At 42.2% G+C, this 15,757-nt stretch overlaps 1 protein-coding gene across 1 annotated transcript in view; it reads left to right on the top strand.

The window, feature by feature from the left end:
* Positions 1-15,757, top strand: part of pter (phosphotriesterase related) — a 125,794-nt gene that overhangs the window by 10,496 nt on the left and 99,541 nt on the right. Inside the window, 1 exon segment of the mRNA XM_039754278.1 lies at positions 11,615-11,681. The gene's annotated coding sequence lies outside the window, so the exon portion shown is untranslated.

Here is a 15,757-nt window from a genome sequence, read left to right as displayed (position 1 = left end):
TATCCTGAGCAGGATCATGAGGAAGCTGGATCCTATCCCAGAAAAAATTGGGCTCAAGGCAGGAGCAATCCCTGGACACTGAGTAAGTCCATCACAGGGTCAACATACACACACACACTGGGCCATACAATATAATAATTAAAAAAAAAAGAATTCCCAACCCACCGTGCCAACCTGACCCCAATGCCCCAGATAGCAAAATTTAACTATGGGAGAGAGAAGGTTCATCTATACAAGGGAAAAAAAAACGAAGTGCACCTTCTGACAAGCATCCATTTAAGTGAGTCAGAACAGGCTGTACTAGTGCAGGTGACTAGCCACTTTACCTGTCCAAGACGGGTGAAACAATAAAACAAAAAAATATTAAATAGCACTTGACGTTGCATGCTCCTTCAGTGCCTTTTCTCGGTATCCTCGTGTGTCTAAAGCTCTCTTGAGGTTCTCCCTCTCTCAAATGCATTACTGTAAAGTCCACTTTATTTGAAGACGTCGGTCTGTTTTAATACGTCACGTCTTTGAAGGTTGACTCTCTGTGTGCTGCTCAGGCCTTTAATACACTTTGTGTGTCTCACTCATTGTGAGATTGTTAGAAGAGTCCTGAAGTTGTCTCTCAAACACACATTTGTGACAATAAACAGCATGTTCATGTACTGTATATGTGTGTGTGTGTAGATCTATATATAGTACATATGTATTTGTGTGTGAGTGTGTATATACAGTATGTGTATACCTTTATATATAATGTGTGTATATACTCTCTCTGTGTGTGTGAATATATATATATATATATATATGTGTGTGCTGTGTGTGCTGTATATTGTGAGCTGGGGGGCTGTTCGCACCCCTACAGGTTAACTCTTTCAGGGCTGATGTCAACTTTTGTCAAAAGGAGGAGTTGACGATGGTAATCGACTGTCTATTATGACAAAACCATCCGTTATGTTTTAGTTGGACTCTCGTTGCTAGAAGGAAAGTTAGATTCATTGGTTTTGACCGAGATTTCCTGCTCTCACATGAGTAGCAAGGCACAAACAATGACTAAAATGGCACCAACTTCTGGCAAGAGATCAAGCAAAATACTCCACGGATGATGTTTTGCCTGTTATTATCTCCGAACTGGACTACACTCACCTAAAGGATTATTAGGAACACCTGTTCAGTTTCTCATGAATGCAATTATCTAATCAACCAATCACATGGCAGTGTGCTTCAATGCATTTAGGGTGTGGTCCTGGTCAAGACAATCTCCTGAACTCCAAACTGAATGTCAGAATGGCAAAGAAAGGTGATTTAAGCAATTTGGAGCGTGGCATGGTTGTTGGTGCCAGACCGGTCGGTCTGAGTATTTCACAATCTGCTCAGTTACTGGGATTTTCCACGCACAACCATTTCTAGGGTTTACAAAGAATGGTGTGAAAAGAGAAAAACATCCAGTATGCAGCAGTCCTGTGGGCGAAAATGCCTTGTTGATGCTAGAGGTCAGAGGAGAATGAATGGGCCGACTGATTCAAGCTGATAGAAGAGCAACTTTGACTGAAATAACCACTCGTTACAACCGAGGTATGCAGCAAAGCATTTGTGAAGCCACAACACGCACAACCTTGATGGGCTACAACAGCAGAAGACCCCACCGGGACCACTCATCTCCACTACAAATAGGAAAAAGAGGCTACAATTTGCACAACCAAAATTGGACAGTTGAAGACTGGAAAAATGTGGCCTGGTCTGATGAGTCTCGATTTCTGTTGAGACATTCAAATGGTAGAGTCAGAATTTGGCATAAACAGAATGAGAACATGGCTCCATCATGCCTTGTTACCACTGTGCAGGCTGGTGGTGGTGGTGTAATGGTGTGGGGGATGTTTTCTTGGCACACATTAGTGCCAATTGGGCATTGTTTAAATGCCACGGGCTACCTGAGCATTGTTTCTGACCATGTCCATCCCTTCATGACCACCATGTACCCATCCTCTGATGGCTACTTCCAGCAGGATAATGCACCATGTCACAAAGCTCGAATCATTTCAAATTGGTTTCTTGAACATGACAATGAGTTCACTGTACTAAAATGGCCCCACAGTCACCAGATCTCAACCCAATAGAGCATCTTTGGGATGTGGTGGAACGGGAGCTTGTGCCCTGGATGTGCATCCCACAAATCTCCATCAACTGCAAGATGCTATCCTATCAATATGGGCCAACATTTCTAAAGAATGCTTTCAGCACCTTGTTGAATCAATGCCACGTAAAATTGAGGCAGTTCTGAAGGCGAAAGGGGGTCAAACACCTATTAGTATGGTGGTCCTAATAATCCTTTAGGTGAGTGTATATATATATATATATATATATATATATATATATATATATATATATATATATATGTTGTGAGAGATCAGCCTCGACACAGACAGACACGGATTCCAAGTGTCCAAAACACACACCGTTTATTTTTCCAACAACCCTCACAGTGCACAAATCACCACAATACAGAACAATTTTTCCTCCTTCCTTCAGCCGCCTCCACTCCTCTCTTGCAAGCTCCGTCTACTGCCACCCGACTCCGGCTCCTCAAATGGAGTGAGGCTGCCCCTTTTATCCCACCCCAGATGTGCTCCAGGTGCTCCGTGATGGTCTTCCGGTAGCACTTCCTAATGTGGTGGAAGTGCTGTTGCCTTTGTCTCAGGAACCATCCAGACGGACCCCCACAGGGCTGAGCTTTCCAGCCCTGATGGAATCCAGGGGGGCTGCCCTCTTGCGTCCAGGGGAATATATTGCCCCTCTCCCAGTCCTTCCCTGTTCCAGGTATCCCGGTGGGGCAAGTCCCTGGTTGTCTGCCACAATGTTTATATATATATATATATATATATATATATATATACACACACATACACACACACACATAATATCCTTATATTATTTCGCTTGTGTGTGTCCGTGCTCAATATTAACAACGGTTGCCACAACTACTATATCCCTCCAAAACAATAGCGAGGAATCTGTGTTCCTGGCAGAGTTTTGCTCTTAGGCTTGTCATCAAGTCTTCAATTCTTCAGAGTCACCAGTTATCGACTGTTTATTCGGTGCACACTTTGTTACTGACTGTAACTGAATGATGACACTACCATTTTACACCTCCTTTTTCCTTCACTTCAACGTCATCTTCCTAATTTAAATGAAAAGGCACATACAGCGTAGCTGCAACCAACAGAAACGGTCTCGCCGGCCTACATACACAGACCAGCGCACAGAAGCAGAAAAATCGACATCACGCCAGACCAACTAGCACAGGCAAAAAGCCATAGAACAACTACAGCGGATGACAAACCACAGAGCGACATGATCCGAAGATCAGCGGCAGAAAGTCTCTCACCACACAGTGAATGAAAAACTAATTACACACACAACCTTTCTGAAGAGCAGCGGCAAACTGCCAGACAACAAGAAACATTACGATGGAAAAATGACAAGGATTCCATAACACTGACAACTCCAAACAATATAATCCCTTTATATTACGGCGTAGGCAATTCCCTGTTCGTTTAGCATATTGTATGACTATCACCAAGTTACAATGACAAACGTTTAATAATGTCTGAGTTTATTTACCAGGCCCTGTTTTTACCCATGGCCAGTTGTACACTACATTTTTCAGAGTTTCATCGAAACCCGGGTTAAACATACAGGTACTTGAGGGTTACACACAGGGGAATATTTTTTGCTGACAATAACATTTATGCAGCAAATTGCGTTTTCCTACAATTCTTATAGACGTCAGTATACTACATCACACAGACTGACTTGCATGTGCCCTGCGTTTCCTTTCTTATCCAATACGTTCTGTTAACCTGTTCATGTGACACTTTGTATTGTAAATATTCCTGCTGTTGTAAGTGACTATAATAACATCCCATACTAATCATGGTACAATTACATTCTATGATCTGCTTCTCGCAACTGAGAGGGCATCCATACAATCAGACTGTGATTCAGACTTCACCTGGTATGAACAATATATACAATATATATATATATATAATGTCATAAAATATCGAGTCTAAGACATATAAGGTTTGGGGCAGCCACCCGTATATTATATATATATATAGCTGCACAAGAGTTTCCTTTATCAAAGAATCGAGCATACATCTCACAGAGTCCAAAACAGAACTACTATAGTAGCCTAAGATGGAGGCTTTAAAGGTCTTGAGAGGAACTGATGTCATCTAAGGGACAAGAACCAGAAGTGACGTCATCAAAGGGGTCGGCTTCGGAAGTGACGTCATCGAAGGGGCCGGCTTCGGAAGTGACGTCATCAAAGGGGCTGTCTTCAGGGGTGCCGGAACCTTGCAGGATTTTCCAGGAAAGGTCTGTAGGGAACTGAGAAAGACAGTCAGCACACTCCGCCACCCCATGGTCGGATGTTTTATTACAATTACTTGAGCCCTTTAGCTGCCTCCTACTCGCACATGTGTGACTGTATATATATATACAGTAATCCCTCGCTATATCGCGCTTCGACTTTCGCGGCTTCACTCTATCGCGGGTTTTAAATGTAAGCATATCTAAATATATATCACAGATTTTTTGCTGGTTCGCGGATTTCTGCGGACAATGGGTCTTTTAATTTATGGTAAATGCTTCCTCAGTTTGTTTGCCCAGTTGATTTCATACAAGGGACGCTATTGGCGGATGGCTTAGAAGCTACCCAATCAGAGCATGTATTACATATTAACTAAAACTCCTCAATGATATACGATATGCTTCCTGCGCGTTACTTGATTGTTTGCTTGTCTCTGCCTCTATCTCGCCCTCTCTGACATTCTCTGCGCTTGACAGAGTGGGTGTGAGCAGAGGGGCTGTTTGCACAGAAGCTGTTTGCCTAGTGGATACGGACGCTCCTCTAAGAAATTCCACTTTATCGCGGTGCTTCCGCAAACTTAAAAGCACAATTATTGATTTTTTGATTGTTTCCTTTAATCTCGCGCTCTCTCTTTCTCTCTGACGTTCTCTGCGCCTGATGGAGGAGGTGTGAGCAGAGGGGCTGTTTGCACAGAGGCTGTTTGCTTGAAGATACTGACGCTCCTCTAAAAATGCCGCTTTATTGCGGTGCTCGCAATCTTAAAAGCACACGTATTGATTTTTTGATTGTTTGCTTTTCTTTACGAGCGCTCTCTCTCTCTCTGAAATTCTCTGCTCCTGATGCAGACACTCCTTTGAAGAGAAGATATATTTGCATTCTTTTAATTGTGAGAAAGAACTGTCATCTCTGTCTTGTCATGGACCACAGTTTAAACGCTTGACTAAAGGGTGTTATTTCATGTCTAGAGGGCTCTAATAATGTTAACAGGGTGGGAGAGTTTATAAGAGCTTAAAATATATAAAAATAACCATACAAACATTTGTTTTCTACTCATGATTTTCATCTATCGAAGGGGTTCTGGAACGCAACCCCCGATCGAGTAGGGATTACTGTGTATATATATATATATATATATATATACAGAGATGAAGGGCATTGTATTTTTCATTAGATTATTTGTTTTGTATTTATAACATTTTACCTCTAAAGGTATTCCATACTAATAGCTTCTTAATGAGCGGTGTGGCTGTAATTCAGAGATTCTGATGCCCTTCAAGGAGATGAATTTGTTAGCAGCTTCTTCATCTATACATATAAAGGAGAGTTGGGATCCGAGAGACTGTGTTTGTGTGTTTGTGGAGGGATTGAGAGTCAAGGCGGTGGGGAGTCACGTGATTATCTCCCTCCCATTCACCTGATTTCATTCACTTCATTTCGCCCGAGCTGAGCTCGCGCAGCTGACGCGTCTTGCCGCTCTTTTCCTTAGTGTTTAGGCCTTTCTCCTTTACTGATTTACTGTTTAGTAGACGCGTACTTACTGAATAGTATTTTTCCTTTAGTGTTTCTCCTTAGTGTTTCTTAGTGTTTAGTAGACGCTGTGTGACAGTGTACCCGCGTGTTGCGGTTTAGTGTAATTTTCTACTGCTTTTGTACTTTAGTGTTTAATATTAAATAATAATAATTCATTACATTTATATAGCTTTACTCAGTACTCAAAGCGCTAAAATAGTGAGTGATACTTAGCTGATAGCAGTGTAGAAACAGCACAGCACAGGGAGCCGGTAGGACAGGTGGGTGTGATAACGTGGTGAGCGGCAATAGAAAGCACAGCAGGAGGAGGAAGCAGGATTTGATGTTCCAATACACAGCCATAAACAGTAACGCTTGGTAATTTCAGGCGTGATCGCCCCGGAGCCATAAGCCAGGTTAGTATGAACATCAGATCAGTTCCCGGTCATAGAGGACTGTAAGATGAAACGGGAGCAGATCAGCATAGCGAATATAATCACGGAGACAGATCATCCCGAGGTGCTAGATCGCCACGTAAAAAGAAATGTTCGTAGGTCTCGTCCCGTGATCCACAGACTCAGCTGTTCCCAGTAAAGTGGAGTCCATAAAATCTGTAAATATTAAGCCAAATCCATGCAATTCGAGTCAGCTGTATCCACGAACTATACGCATAAATAAACGAAATAAAACAAGTGTAAGAAAGTGCAGAATTAAGGCGAATTGTGCGTAAAAGTGTTGCTAACAGGGAGGAGCGGCAACAACAAGCGTGCACCAGCGTCCCCTCACCTGCTACAATAAAGCAGTTATAATAAAGAAGTTTAGTAGACTTTTACTTTATCTCATTTAGTGTTCTTCCTGGCGGTGTTGCCGTTTTTTAGTGTTAGTGTCTACTTAGTGTTTGTGTTTAGTGTTATGGAAGGAGTGATCTTACCACTGTAAGATTTTGCAATGAATGAGTTGGTAAATAATGATTATTTATCAACAGATCACATGAGCAAATTCAACGAAATTTTAGCTGCGCATACAATTTTCCAACCTCAAGAGGTTTTGCTAATGTGGACTCCTGACATACCTATAATGCCCATTCCACAAAATGCAAAACATATTCAAATGTTACCTTCTGCAGCTACTGAACGAGTGACTCACTGGGTGTGTACCTATTATGATGGTGCTGTAATTCATGTCTATGACAGTTTAAACGCTGATAAAAAAATTCAACTTCACCAAGAGCAGCTTCGCTTCCTTACAAACCTCCCACAGTTTATGAAGACACACAGCAACAATTAAATCATAGAGATTCTGGTGTATTCTCAATTGCATTTGCTGTGTGTATTTCTTTAGGTATTGACCCAAGTGATCAAGTTTTTACTATTTCTTCAATGTGAAATCACTTACAAATAATTTTGTTACTCGACAATTGCTTCCGCTCACTGTCGAAAGTAGCCGACGGGCTTACATCAGTTACAAATATTCAGTGCTTCAAAGACCTGTAATGTAGTAATGCCACTAACACAGTCACTCAGAAAAGGGGAGATGACTCGTGCAGGAAATGGGTATTGAAACTACCTTGAAGACATGCAGTCAACGAGGCTTATTAAACGGATCTCAAGAGACGTCTTCTAGGTTGGAAAAAGCGCCATTGCCAAACCATGTACTGTATATTCATATATATACATATATCTATATACTGTATATATATATATATAGATACATACACACATATATATACATATATATATATATATACACACACACACACACACTCACACACATATATACATACACAGATATATCTATACTAATAAAAGGCAAAACCCTCACTCACTCACTCACAACTAACTCTCCAACTTCCTGTAGGTAGAAGGCTGAAATTTGGCAGGCTCATTCCTTACAGCTTACTTACAAAAGTTAAGCAGGTTTCATTTCGAAATTCTACACGTAACGGTCATAACGGTCGACAATGTCCGCCATGTTACACTTTCTTATTTATGGCCCCATCTTCACGAAATTTGGTAGGCGGCTTCCCTGCGCTAACCGAAACCGATGTACGTACTTATTTCGATGGTATGACACCACTGTCGGCCGCCATATTGAACTTTCCAGCGGTCTTTGTTACTTAATGGGCCCATCTTCAAGAAATTTGGCACGCGAGTTCCCAATGTTAACTGAATCCTACTTACATAGAGTACATATATACGCCCATAGCCTGCAGCTCGGTCCACACTCTGAATCCTCCAGGCACTCCTGACCATAATCTAATTTTGAAGGCTTGGGGCACTAATAATGTTACTGAGAAACTTACAGCCACCAAAACTTTGTAATGGCATGAGACTTCAGGTCACATGCCTGCAAAAGAACCTAATTGAGGCAACTATTTTTACTGGCGGTGGCTCAGGGGAGAGAGTTTTTATTCCTCGCATCCCCGTTATACCCTCTGATCTCCCATTTCAATTCAAACGCCTTCAATTTCCAGTAAGGCTCTCCTTTATGATGACAATTAATAAGCCTCAGGGACAGACCCCACAAAAGGTTGGCATTGATTTGAGGCAAGATTGCTTTTCACATGGCCAACTATACATTGTATGCTCAAGAGTAAGCTCAGCACAGCTTGGACACATTACAACCAGAGGGGCTTAACTGACAATGTGGTATACAAAGAGATCCTTAACAAATAATTATTAGTACATTTTCCTCAGTTTATTATTTAAAATTTTAAAGTAGTACTCTCACAAGTGCGCTGGGTATTTTGCTAGTTTCATATATTCTGCCCTTTCTGCCCTCACTGACAATATTTTCAGATGGTGTTAATGTACCTGTAGAGTGGCGCTTGACTTGTGCACTCCTGGTGTTTCACTTTTCTGGCCTTATGTCAAATGACCTCAAGGTTTATACAGATCGGTCATCTTGGGATTTAACGGTGATAAATAAACTACCATAAGTGTAGTAGCTTTTGATTATATTACATAGAAAATGGAGTTGCAAGTCTTTTTGTTTTCTGGCTGTTGTTGCTGACAGGGTGCCTACTTGTGTGGGGCAGATGTTCGAGTCACTGACTGCCACTGACAGTTGTCTGGCTACACTGTGAAATCAGGAAAGGGAAAATGAAGCTGTATACTCATCTGAAGTGACCATCCATTACATCTACTGCTTATAACAACTTAGCCTTGAATGATACCAGATGGAGTAATTCCTGGAGGACAGGAGACAATCAGGAAATGTTCAACCTCAATGGAAACAGGCTTATAACCCAGCTGCAGGGGATGCACAAAACAGTGTGTTTCTTTGTGCCAGTCCCAAGCCTGGATAAATGGGGAGGGTTACGTCAGGAAGGGCATCTGGTGTAAAATTTTGTCAAATCAATATGGACAACAATACAAATTTGCAGTACTGTTAGCCAATAGGGTGCTGGCTGAAATTGGGCTACTGTTGGCCAAAGAAGAAGAAGAGGAGGGAGACGTGTCTGGAGGCAGGAGGACAGGAGGAAAGTAAAGAGAGTGGAACTGAGGGCAGGAACTTTGACTGTTGGCAGTATGACTGGTAAGGGGAGAGAGTTAGCAGGTATGATGGAGACAATGAAGGTTGATATATTGTGCATGTAAGATAATAAATGGAAGCGGAGTAAGGCCAGGTGGATTGGATAGAGATTCAAATTGTTCTATCATGATGTGGAAGGGAGGAAAACTAGGGTAGGAGTTATTCTGAAGGAACAGCACGTCAAGAGTGTTTGGAGGTGAAAAGAGTGTCAGACAGAGTGATGATTATGAAGCTGGACATTGGAGGTGTGATGATAAAAGTTGTTAGTGCATATGCACCGCAAGTTGGGTGGGCAATGGGTGAGAAAGAAGATTTTTGGAGTGAGTTGGATGAAGTGATGAACAGAAAGTGGTGATTGGAGCAGATTTCAATGGGCATGTTGGTGAAGGGAACAGAGGAGACGAGGAGGTGATGGGTAGGTATGGTGTCAAGGAGAGGAATGAAGAAGGTCAGAGGATAGTGGATTTTGCCAAAAGGATGGACATGGCTGTGGTGAATACATATTTTAAGAAGAGGGAGGAACATAGGGTGACGTACAAGAGTGGAGGAAGATGCACACCGGTAGATTACATCCTATGCAGAAGAGTCGATCTGAAGGAGATTGAAGACTGTAAAGTGGTGGCAGGGGAAAGTGTAGTTAAGCAGCATAGGATGGGGGTCTGTAGGATGACATTGTTGATCAAGAAGAGGAGGAGAATGAGGGCAGAGACAAAGATGAAATGGTGGAAGTTGAAAAAAGGAAGACTGCCAGGTTGAGTTTAGGTAGAAGGTGAGACAGGCACTGTGTGGCAGTGAAGAGTCACCAGACAACTGGGAAACTACAGCAGATGTAGTAAGGGTGACAGCAAAAAAGGTGCTTGGCATGACATCTGGAAAGAGGAAGGAGGAAAAGGAAACCTGGTGGTGGAGTGAGGAAATACAGGAGAGTATACAGAGGAGGATGATGGTGAAGAAGACGTGGGATAGTCAGAGAGATGCAAAAAGTAGACATGAGTACAAGGAGATAAAGCGCAAAGTGAAGAGAGAGGGGGTGAAGGCTAAAGAAAAGGCGTGTGATGAGTTATATGAAAGGTTGGACACTAAGGAGGGAGAACAGGACCGGTGGGCTACAGAGGGACTGGGGTGGGAAAGAAGAGCAGCAGGTTAGGGTGATAAAGGATAAAGATGGAAACAAACTCACAAGCGAGGAGAGTGTGTTGAGCAGATTGAAAGAGTACTTTGAGAGGCTGATGAATGAAGAGAACAAGAGAGAGAAGAGGTTGGATGATGTGGAGATCAGGAAGTGCAATGGATTAGCAAGGAGGACGTAAGGACAGCGATGAAGAGGATGAAGAATGGAAAGGCCGTTGGTCCAGATGACATACCTGTGGAAGCATGGAGGTGTTTAGGAGAGATGGCAGTGGAGTTTTTAATGGAATCTTGGAAAGTGAGAGGATGCCTGAGGAGTGGAGAAGAAGTGGACTGGTGCTGATATTTAAGAATAAGAAGGGATGTGCAGGACGGTAATAATACAGGGGGATAAAATTGATGAGCCACAGCATGAAGTTATGGGAAAGAGGAGTGGAAGATCAGTTATGAGTTAAGAAGTGAGGTGATCAGGAGTGTGGTTTCATGCCAAGAAAGACCACCACAGATGTGATGTTTGCTCTGAGGATGTTGATGGAGAAGTTTAGAGAAGAACAGAAGGAGTTGCATTGTGACTTTGTGGACCTGAAGAAAGCATCTGACAGGGTGACTGAGAGGAGCTGTGGTATTGTATGAGGAAGTAAAAAAAAAAATTACTGAGATTTGTGTTCTGAGATTTTCCAGTTAAGGAATACCAGAGTTTTGAGGTAAAGTTATTCTGCTCAATAATGATGGAGCACCATGATGGGGACATGTTGCAGGTTGATTAGTAAAGGGGTTCTCAAATGTTTTCAGACTAGGCACCCCTTAAGACGGGTGAAAAAAAAAATTACAGACACCCGAGTATAAGGAAAAATTAAGCAAATTATTATCACAAAAATACAATGAACTCTTGAATGCAATTGTAACTTCGTAATGTCAATGAAAAATATTGTATCTAAATGATATTAAGAAAAGAATAAATATTTTAACTTTCCCTTGAATCCTATGTAGGGTCAAAATTTCGGCAAGACTTCATATAGAGTGAATGCTGTGTTATGCAGTACCCTCCTAACTTAATGAATTTTACATTTTCTTTCTTTCCAGGTTGTTCCATCCTAGTGAATCTCTCTGTGTTTCATTTTTTCTGATTGCTGTGCTGGGTTTTAAAAAGGTAAGCTGTATACTTTTATTTACACACTCCTCCTGTAATGTTTAGCTTATCTAAAATTCACCTAAAATTCGACATTGACTGCAGATTACAAACTTCTGGTTCATCACAGTGATTTTTGTAAAAAGAAGATATAAAATGTTTTGATTAGAACACACAGACCTTTATTACGTATCCCACCCCACAGTTTAGACTAAGAAAACCTGTTTAGACTCTTGCAGGAGGCTGCAGCCTAACCCAGCAGCACTGGCTGCCAGGTGGGGATGAGACTATTTTACTTTTATAGTATTACTAGCAAAATACCCGCGCTTTGAGCGGCGAAGTACTGCCTTAAAATTTTTTTTAAGAAGAAAATTTAACCTTTTTAAACTGAGGGAAAATATGACAATAATTATTTGTTAAGGATCTCTTTGTATACCACATTGTCAGTTCGGCCCTCCGGTTGTAATATGACCAAGCTGTGCGCTGAGCTTACTCTTGAGCATGTAACGTACAGTTGGCCATGTGAACAGTAATCCTGTCTCAAATCTCACAGCTTGGATTGCTGCTGTCATAATCGGTTTGAATTTCATGGTTTGTTTCAATGACGACAGTATTTGTAGGACTTGTGTTGAAGTGACATTCGGCATCTGTCAAGCGTTGTAAGCACACAACCGGTTTCATCGATAACTTCACGTCCAGCTTTTGAGAGTTTAAACATTCATAAACATCAAAGTGTCCACTACTGAAATCGTCATCTGTGAGTCTAAGATGTTTAAGAGGCATTGGCGGTTGTCCAAAGGTGTAAAATATTTGGCCATTTCGGTACACTTGAAAGCGACAACAACTGAACAATTCAGCGGCAGCCATCAACTCACATGCAGAACCATAGGTGAAGGGCTTAAGCATTTCACTCTTCTAGTGCTCCTGTGTAGTCTAATTATCTCCTGTACCGTCATCAGTCCACACCTTGAACCTGTCCCAGTCATTCAATACATAAGACACAATGTTCCTCCGGATATCAAGAGTGAGCCTGATATGGCCGTGCAATATGTAACAAAGAGAAAAAAGGCAGGTGACATCTCTGGGCATGGAAACCACTCGGTAAGTGACAGTTCTTTGATCAATGGTGATCACCTCGATAGACATGTTAATGGGGGTACGGTTGGAATGATAAAGGAAATGGGTACCTGAACAATGTAAAGTAAGTCTAAAATACCTACACAATAACTATAATCGTAATAAACGAACAATAAAACAGCGGAGAAGCTGTGGATTAAATAAAAGGCTGCGGTTATCAGCAGGGAGGCGTGAATCCGTGGCAAAGCAAGGAAGGGAATGTAGAGACCGCGAGTGATGGACGGCCTTATATGGGCAGGCAGCCAACAACGTGGGAGGCGTTGGGATGGGGACCCAATGCGCGCCTCACACGATGACCGAGCTGCAGGCTATGGGCGTATATATGTATGTAAGTAGGATTCAGTTAGCGCTGGGAACCCGCGTACCAAATTTCTTGAAGATGTGATTACAAGTAACAAAGATCATCGGAAAGTTCAATATGGCGGCCGATAGTGGCATCACTACCACCAAAATAAGTATGTACATTGGTTTCGGTTAGCGAAGGGAAGCCGACTACAAAATTTCGTGAAGATGGGGCCATAAATAAGAAAGTTCAACATGGCGGACGTTGTCGACCGTTATGACCGTTACGCGTAGAATTTCTAAATGAAATGCCCAACTTTTGTAAGTGAGCTGTAAGGAATGAGCCTGCCAAATTTCAGCCTTCTATCTACATGGGAAGTTGGAGAATTGGTGAGTGAGTGAGTGAGTCAGTCAGTGAGGGCTTTGCCTTTTATTAGTATACGCAGATAAGCATAGGAGAGTTAAAATAAATCACTGTAACACCATGATGAAGGTACGTCAGTCAGTCAGTCATTGTCCAACGTGCTATATCCTAACACAGGGTCACGGGGGTCTGTTGGAGCCAATCCGGGCCACAACAGGGTGCAAGGCAGGAACAAACCCCGGGCAGGGTGCCAGCCCACTGCAGGGCACACACACACTCACCCACACACAAAGCATACACTAGGGACAATTTAGAATCGCCAATGCCAACTAACCTTTATGTCTTTGGACTGTGGGAGGAAACCGGAGTGCCCGGAGGAAACCCACTCAGACACATGGAGAACATAGAAACTCCATGCAGGGAGGACCCGGAAAGCGAACCCAGGTCTCCTTACTGCAAGTCAGCAGCGCTACCACTGCGCCACCATGACGCCCCATGAAGGTATGTCCACAATGTAATATGTAAATTGTAGTATTTACCTTTAAATTTATAAAATACTAGCCATCCCCTGTGGCTCCGCCCACGTAGAAGTGAAACAGGACAGTGAGGGAGGGCCCTGCCCGGCTCCCCACTCCTGACATCACTCTTACTGCTCCCCTCTGCCCTCAGCCTCTGTCTCGGATTAGCGTCAATATATCGCCCCTGCAAGCGAACTCTGATTCTTCGCACAAAATCAACCGGAATGTTCAAGCAAATTATTGAAAAAAAAAAATTATCTAAATCCGTTGAGCAGCTCTCTTGTTCACTAACCAAGCGGAGTTGAGGTTACGTCCCGAGGCAGACGCGTGAGTTAGGAGGGCAACGCAGCCCGATGAGTCTCTCTCAGATTTGCGCTAATAAATCGGTACCACTAGTGAACTATGATACTTAGCACGATGAGAAAGTCGCAAAATCAACGGAACGTTCAAGCAAATTATAGAAAAACACCTGATCTAAATCCGTGAAGTAGTTCTTTAATGAAAAGCGGACAGACATACAAACGGGTCTAAAAAACTATAAGAAATTTCGTGCTTGGACCATGAAATTTTTAAAACCGTTTCTTAGCGAGCACCTATGTGTCAAGGGTAACCTACATTCCAAATTTCAAGTCCCGAGTCCCCGTGGTTCAGAAGATTTTGTGATGAGTGAGTCATTGCTATTTGGGTTTTATATACAGTATAGATAAGCATAGGAGAGTTAAAATAAATCACTTTAACACCGTAATGAAGGTATGTCCACAGTGTAATATGTACATTGTAGCATTTACCTTTTTGAATTTATAAAATATTGATAATTATTTCAGCCTTAAAAGATGTCTTAGCAACTTATTCCAAACTTTGAGGCTGTGCCCTTACTAATACTAACTTGTTCATCTCTGTTATTTAAGTGTTTATTAATTTCTTTTCTTGTATTTCTGTATAACTGCAGATTTTTTACTTACAATTCTTATAGTTATGCAAGAAATAGTCATTTTAGTAAGTGTAGGGCCAGACAAAGAGACAAGTCAAAACAGGAGCATCAAAAAGAAGTTTTGTGAAAGTGAGAAATTTAGTAAAAAAAAAAATCAGATCCAAAAGTTTTATGAATGAGGAGTCCTAAAGCATGTAGGTTGCTAAACAACTTCCAAAAAGGACCACGTGGGGTGGGGCTGGGGGGTATGTGCACGCCAGTCAAAGCCTGACTAAATTTGAGAGCGTGGAGCTCAAAGCCATAAAGACATTGGCAGCAAGACAATCCAAAGCGAACAAAGTCCCAACTCGGAATCCAAGTAAGGTCTAAAAAAAGAACAGGAGGTTGAAAGTCCACAAATATAATAAACCAAAGTATCACAATGAACACAAGTAAACTCACAACTCACCGCCTCCCTCCCCAGTGAACCTTCAGGAATTGTGGGAGATCCTCCAGACTTATAGGGCAGAGGGCCGTTCCTAGTGGTGATTGGCAGGTGGCTCCACCTCTAGTGGACTGTCCCCAAAAACACATGAACCATAATACTGGATTAGGTACAGATACATACAATGTAAGGAATACTGCAAATTATATGGAAAAGAAATAATAACACGTACAAAAAAATGTACAACAAAGGCACAAAAGAAGCATTTGGACCCCAACCTTGCCTGGGATAGGACAAAGAGATCATTAGCTAAAAGACTTTCAGCAAGTAATTTGGTATAAGGTGCATTGGCAATTCTAAAGTGTCCCTAGTGTGTGTGGGTGTGTGTGCACCCTGCGGTGGGTTGGCGCCCTGCCCGGGGTTTGTTTCCTGCCTTGCGCC

Source organism: Polypterus senegalus, chromosome 5, assembly GCF_016835505.1.
Source record: "Polypterus senegalus isolate Bchr_013 chromosome 5, ASM1683550v1, whole genome shotgun sequence".
Taxonomy (NCBI): domain Eukaryota; kingdom Metazoa; phylum Chordata; class Cladistia; order Polypteriformes; family Polypteridae; genus Polypterus; species Polypterus senegalus.
This window is presented reverse-complemented; position numbering and strand designations above follow the sequence as displayed.